The sequence below is a fragment of the Ursus maritimus genome, assembly GCF_017311325.1.
Source record: "Ursus maritimus isolate PB19 chromosome X unlocalized genomic scaffold, ASM1731132v1 scaffold_X1, whole genome shotgun sequence".
Classification (NCBI taxonomy): domain Eukaryota; kingdom Metazoa; phylum Chordata; class Mammalia; order Carnivora; family Ursidae; genus Ursus; species Ursus maritimus.
In genome coordinates this window covers 76231354-76238302 of record NW_024423319.1, presented here as the reverse complement: position 1 = coordinate 76238302, position 6949 = coordinate 76231354, and positions in this window count along the sequence as shown.

The window sequence follows — 6949 nt, the reverse complement described above, 5'->3', positions numbered from 1 at the left end:
ATGACAAGAGGGCAGAAAGATTGTTTATGTCTAATGTTGTGCAGGGATTGGGAAAACTAGCACTCAATTACAGTATTGGTAAGAGTGTAAATTAGCAGAACAATTTATCGTTAGGCAATCTGGCTTATGTTACACACTTGAAACCTGTTACTTTTTGGCCTAGAAATTCTGTCTTGTTGGAGTTTATCCAAAACCGTTACAAATAAAAATTAAAACATACTCATACATACACATATAATGCATTTGTTGCAGCGTTATTTGTAATAGCAACTGGGTATATCTGAACACTGAATATTTGATGATATTTAGAAATCATTGTTAATTTTTATACGTGATAATGATGTGGGGAACGAAGGCAAAAGAAAAATTACATTTCCTTATTACCTGTAACCCACTGACAAGTCCTTGAAACAGGCAGAGCGACATTCCTCTAGGAACTCAGCTGCCTTGATGTTAATACTTTGCTAAGGGCAAAAGGCAATCTTAGACCAACCCCCAGGATCTTGTAAGTCTACTTTAACATATAAAAATTCCTTTGGAAACTTCTTTTATCTCTAACGCCCCCCCCCCAAGATACATGTTAGCAATCATCCCCCAAGCAATGACCCACCAATATACATCTGAAGAGTCTCATGACTGAGTTTTTACTAAACAGTAAGAAATGACCTTTTCCTTTTTTTTAACTTTCCAGTTTCTTAACTTTATTTTTTATAATAATATTTTTTATTATATTATGTTAGTCACCATACAGTACATCCCTGGTTTTTGATGTAAAGTTCCATGATTCATTAGTTGCGTGAAACACCCAGTGCACCATGCAATACGTGCCCTCCTTACTACCCATCACCAGCCTATCCCATTCCCCCATCAGAAGAGGGAATGAAGCATGAGAGACTATGGACTCTGAGAAACAAACAGGGTTTCAGAGGAGAGGGGCGTGGGGGAATGGGATAGAAATGACCTTTTCCTAAGAATAGCTAGCCCCCTCAGGATCCTGGAAACTTTGTTTCCAAAATACCTGGGCAGGCTTATGCTATCCCTAACCCCCTCCCAACTTGAAACTATATAATCAATCACTCCTCACAACCCCAGTGCAGCTCTTTCTGCCCAAGGGTCCTATCCCAGTGCTTTAATAAAACCACCTTTTTTGCACCAAAGACCTCTCAAGAGTTCTTTCTTGGCTGTCGGCTTCAAACCCTAACATCTTTCCTACATCAATACAGGATCATGGTTATGCTTTAAAATAATCTTTGTCTTAGGGATTAATTTGGAAATATTGACATAGAGAATAATTTAGTATCTGTAATTTGCCTGAAAATAATTGATGTTGGCTACTGGATTAAGAAAAAAGTAATTGGTAACTGTTGAAGCTAGGTGATGGGAACATGGAAGGTTCATTGTTACCATTCTGTCTTCTTTTGTATCAGTTCAGAATTTTTCACGAGTTAAGAAAAAGTAGCTCAAGGTAGAAAATTGGAAAATTATGGAAGAGTGTAAGTAAATAAAAATAATTTTGAAATCCACTGCCAGATTTCCTGGGTAAGAATCCCATCTCTGCCATTTACTAGCTGTCTAATGTTGAACAGGTTACTTATGTTCCCTAGTCTCAGTGTCCCCATTTATGAAATGAGAATGATACTGTATATTGCCAAATCCAGTCAATAGTAAGATGAACTACTATTATTTATTTGTTCTACCATGGAAGAAAAACCACTTCCAAATATATCAATGCACATCTTGAATTCAGAGCTGATAGAATATGAAAAGGTATGAATCTTAGAATTAATGAAATATAGTGGTGACTACCTCATTTTTTTTGACAAGTAAATAAGTTTAATAACTGTCAGATGTGTGGTACATGGGTACTACTCACTAAATATGAGTTATCATCATTATCCTCATTGTCAATGATAGGGTTTGGGAATATAGGTGAAGTTCAGTGGGGTGAAGTCCGGAGCCGAAGGCCAAGAAAGAATTCTTGAGACATCTCCGGTGCAAAAAGGTGGTTTTATTAAAGCACAGCGACAGGACCCATCAGCAGAAAAAGCTGCCCCAGGTCTGAGAAGTGTGGCTGATTATGTACTTGGGGGAAGTATGGGAAAGGGAAGTTTCAAAAGGATTTTTACATGTTAAAGAAGACTCACAGGATACTGGCGACCTTGCCATTGTCAAGTTAAGGTTGTTTGTCATCCTAGTAAGGCATTAACAATAACAGAAGGGGGAATGAAGCATGAGAGACTATAGACTCTGGGAAACAAGCTGAGGGCTTGGGCGGGGAGAGGGAATGGGATAGGCTGGTGATGGGTATTAAGGAAGGCACGTATTGCATGGTGCACTGGGTGTTATACGCAAGTAATGAATCATGGAACTTTACATCAAAAACTGGGGATGTACTGTATGGTGACTAACATAATATAATAAAAAATTATTATAAAAAAGAAAGAAAGAAAAAAAAATAGTTGGGAGCTTCCTGGAGAAACATTACACTTTGCCCAACTCAAGTATCTGTCAATGGGCTGCAGATTATAAGGACATTTAATTGTATCTACATTCCCTTCTGGAAGCTAGGCCATTGATAGAAATGCTTTGTTCTTGTACATTGCTAAGACTTTGTAAACTGAGGGAGGCTCATGTCTTGCAGGATTGTAATCTCTATAAATTAACTATTTGTTTTTCCCTTAGGGCAGCCAGGAGTGCCTGACGAATGTCACCCATATCCCATGGGGGGGGGTTGTGGAGTGTCCGCTTCTGCCTGTCCCTCATCACCATCATCATGAGTACCACCTAAGAGCGCTTATGTAGTCATCTTCATGCATTTTTCTCCCATTCAAGCAAGAAGGGCGAATTATCTGGATCTTGTTTGGGGTTTAATAGCCATAACTTCTGGGTAGTGGATTTTATTTTGCAACATTTTAAATGTATGAGAATGTCATTGCAATATGGTTGATAAAGGAAAAATAGTTGTAATAGTCTAAATGCCCACCAACAGGAAATGGTCGAATACATTACAGAGATTGCTCTCTAAGATAGTTACACTATGCAATCTTGGGAAAGAATGAGGGAGGAGCTAGATGTTGATATGGAAAGGTATCTCTGTCATAAGGATTAGTAAAGAAAGCAAATCATTGAATAAAATGTATAGTTGAAGTAGGAAAAAGCTTATCTTCTTTATACACACACGCGCGCACACACACACATATGTGTGTGTGCGCGTGTGTGTGTATGCATGTGCATGTGTGCGTGTGTGTGTGCACACATGCTTGTGTGTGTGTGTGTGTGTGTGTGTGTGTGTGCAGATACATAGGCTCCAAACTCTTAAAATTGTTGCCTCTGAGGGGTGGGATTTGGATCAGAGGGAGGTGAAATAAGACTTATTTCCCCTCTACGTATTTGGTATTGTTTGATTTTTATACTGTTTATTACTTTTGTAATTAAAGTATGATTTTGAAAAAGTCAAGTATGAAATTTTTTTTGAGTATGCAGATCTACTCACTAAGTTTTCTAAAATTTGTCCCCTTAACATCTTGTCATAGGCCTGTGCCGTAAAACTTTTAGGAATAAAAGAAGTAAAGTTTAAAACACTATATATTTTTTGCCAAAGCCACCCTTTACAAATTGTGAAGTTCTCACAGCCAGCACCTTGTTGCCAGTCCTCAAAGGTGTTAAGCCTATTTATAATGGGCCAGTTATATTTTTAATATAGCAACACATTTTTACCATAAACTAATAATATTAATTACATTTGTTCCCAAACAAGATTTGATAAGAGATATCATAAACATTAACTTTAGGGTTCCTCACATTAAAATTGGAATACAAAGAAATTTTATTCCAGTTGTAGGGAAACCACAAAGTATTTTTTTAAACGTTTTCACAAAGAGTTCACTGTGAAATTTGAGCTCCCTATATTCTGATTCCCTTAGGTTGATGACTTCAGTACACCTTGCAGGGATACATACACCTTAAAAGTTTGGGTTGGTAGGAGGTCTTTTATTAGTGGCCTAAAGCTTCAATATGGCTCTAAGCTCCCTTTCTCCACCCTCCCCATATTAAGCTCAGATTTTTAAAAATCTATTTCAAACCAACTTTAAGAGTTTGGAATTTTTTTTGGTTGGTTGTCAATGTGAGTACAATATATAATTCTAAGAGATATCCTAAAATAGGAGTTACCATGATTGCTTGATTTTTGCTAGTTTATGCTTTGAGAATAAACAAATAGCCCCGGGAACTCAATAACTTACAAAAACAAGGTTTTGTTTCTTGTTCGCATTACTCGTTACCTGTGGAGGTGTTCTATGTATCATTTTATTTTAGAATCTAGGTTGGAGGAGTTGCTTTTACCTGAGACAAGCTATTCTTTTCTCTCTCTCTCTCTCTTTTTAAAGATTGTATTTATTTATTTGAGAGAGAGAGAGAGAACAAGCAGGGGGAGCTGCAGGCAGAGGGAGAGGGAGAAGCAGGCTCCCCGCTGAACAGGGAGCCCGATGTGGGACTCGATCCCAGGACCCTCAATCCCAGGGATCATGACCTGAGCTGAAGGCAGACAACCAACTGGGCCACCTAGGTGCCCCTGAGACAAGCTATTCTTGTGATACTAGGATAAGTAGAATGATAGGGGCATGTGATGTCTCTTAAGGTTTAGATGTGGAATATGTCAATATGAAACCTGACGTCAGTACATCTGGAAAGTATAATCCTCTTACAGGGAGCAGTAGCAAATAATATGGAACACTAAGGCAATGTACTGCACGTGGTATTTGCCGTGTTATAATAATTTGGCAACATGCCCAAGCTGTTAAATATGCATCAATTTATATGGATATACATTTAATAGTTAAAATCCTCCCAGAAAAAGGATCTTAAAATATAGTATTTCAGGGGCGCCTGGGTGGCTCAGTCACTTAAGCATCTTCCTTTGGCTCGGGTGATGATCCTAGGGTCCTGGGATGGAGCCCCACATCTAGCTCCCTGCTTAGCGGGGGGTCTGCTTCTGTCTCTCCCTCTGCTGCTACCCCTGCTTGTGCTCTCTCACTCTCTCTCTGTCAAATAAATAGATAAAATCTGAAGTAACACTATTACAGAAACGATAATCATATGAATTTTGGCTATACATTTCATGGGCTGGCTTAACATGATATAGTAATTACTACTGAATTATTAATGATGATCATTACTCAAATCAGTTAAATGGATATGAAACTTCAGCCATTTAAAAATATATATGCTTTTATCTGTTATCTACCTCAGAATCACAACCTTTCCAGTATAACGGTATATATTTAGTGCAGTTTGAGGGGAAGAACGATTGTTCAAGAAGCAGAATGGCATAGTGGTAAGAACAGAGACTCTGGAGTCAACGTGAGTGGACTACTGCCACTTTAGAGCTCTCTAGATCTTGGATTAGTTACATAATCTCATCAGTAAAATAAAGATTGTCAAAATTCTTACTGCAGTAGTTAGGATTGAGTTTGGAACAACTGAAAGTAAATTCGCAAGTAACAATGGCTACATAGAATAGTTTATTCTCTCTCATGGGAAAAAAGTTATAGAGGTAGGCCTTCTTATCATGCCTACTCTGTAAATCAGACCCTTCTCACAATCCTTAGGATGTGATCTTTAATCTCATATTTTAAAATAATTCATAGAGCTCTACTGGTCAATCCATACTCCTTGCAGCAGAAAGAAAAAAATAAATGGTGCAGGTGTGGGTGGTAGGCAGAAGTTGCATACCAGCTATCTTTTAAGGGGGTTATCAAGGAATCTGTCACATAATCCTTCTATTTAAAACTCAATGAAGCCCCTTCTTGAGAATTGAGGGGTACACAGTTAGAAGCCTTTGTTCTATTTATTTGTAGGGTTATAATAATCACTAAGTATATGTCTGATTTTTTTTCTTTATTAGAATTTTTAAAGTATAAACACAATATTTACAGTCTAAGCTCATTGTACGAATCCAAATAATATACAAATGAATAGTCAAGAATCTCCTCCCTTTCCCTGAGGCGTTTAGTGTGTATCCTTTACACCTATTGTTATGCTTGAAGGTACGCACGTGTAATACATGTATCCATCCATTCATCCCAACGTACATACCTACATATGTATATAACTTTTGTTTCTGTGTTGTTCCCTTAAGCAAAAACAAGCTTGTGTAATAACGTATTACTCTGTGACAGTGTAATGTAGTCATTCTTGTGTCATGATTGCAATTGTGTATATTCGTGTGTGTTTCATATCACTTAATTTGATGCCTGTTCATATGGTCATCTTGTCAAAGAATAGCTTAATGAAACTAGGGTTGTTGTTTTTGTTTTGTGTTTTGCAATAACATGTTTTAGTTTTTTCCTTAATGTATAAAAGTAATAGCTCATCATTGTAGGAAATTTGAGTAGACGTGTGATTGTGTAATAAAGCAAGAAAAAAGAAACTAGAATAGACTATAGTTGCTTTGCTTTGTAGAGTAAATGGTATAATTCAAAGAGAGTGTGGAAAGAAATATCTTTATTGCTCTTTTCTCTCAGAGAGTACTAGAGACAGGAAGAAAGAAGTGGGGCATTAAAATTGCAAGGCCTGTGCTGAATTTTTGTGTGCTTCTATAGTGTGGGACTGAAACAGATGTTCTGCCATTTAGCTGTTTATCAGAGCCCATTAATCAATCTTTGGATGTGTAGAAGAAGGTGCACAGCATAGCTTAATATTTATAAGGAGTGGTAGTGGTGTGGGTGAGTGCTGTGTGTGTGGTGTGTGATGCCTGGGGGAAAGGTGCCCAGAGAGAGGGGAAGCAGAGCATCTAGAAGTGATAAATGGGGCCAAGAAAGAAGGTGCAATATTGGAGCCCACAAAAGAAGTGAACAAGCGAAAAATTACATCTTACGGTGTTGCCTTTTAGGTTGTAAACGTTCAGTGTTTGATTATTTCCCATGTCTTGTTGCAGTCTCTCCCTCTGCTT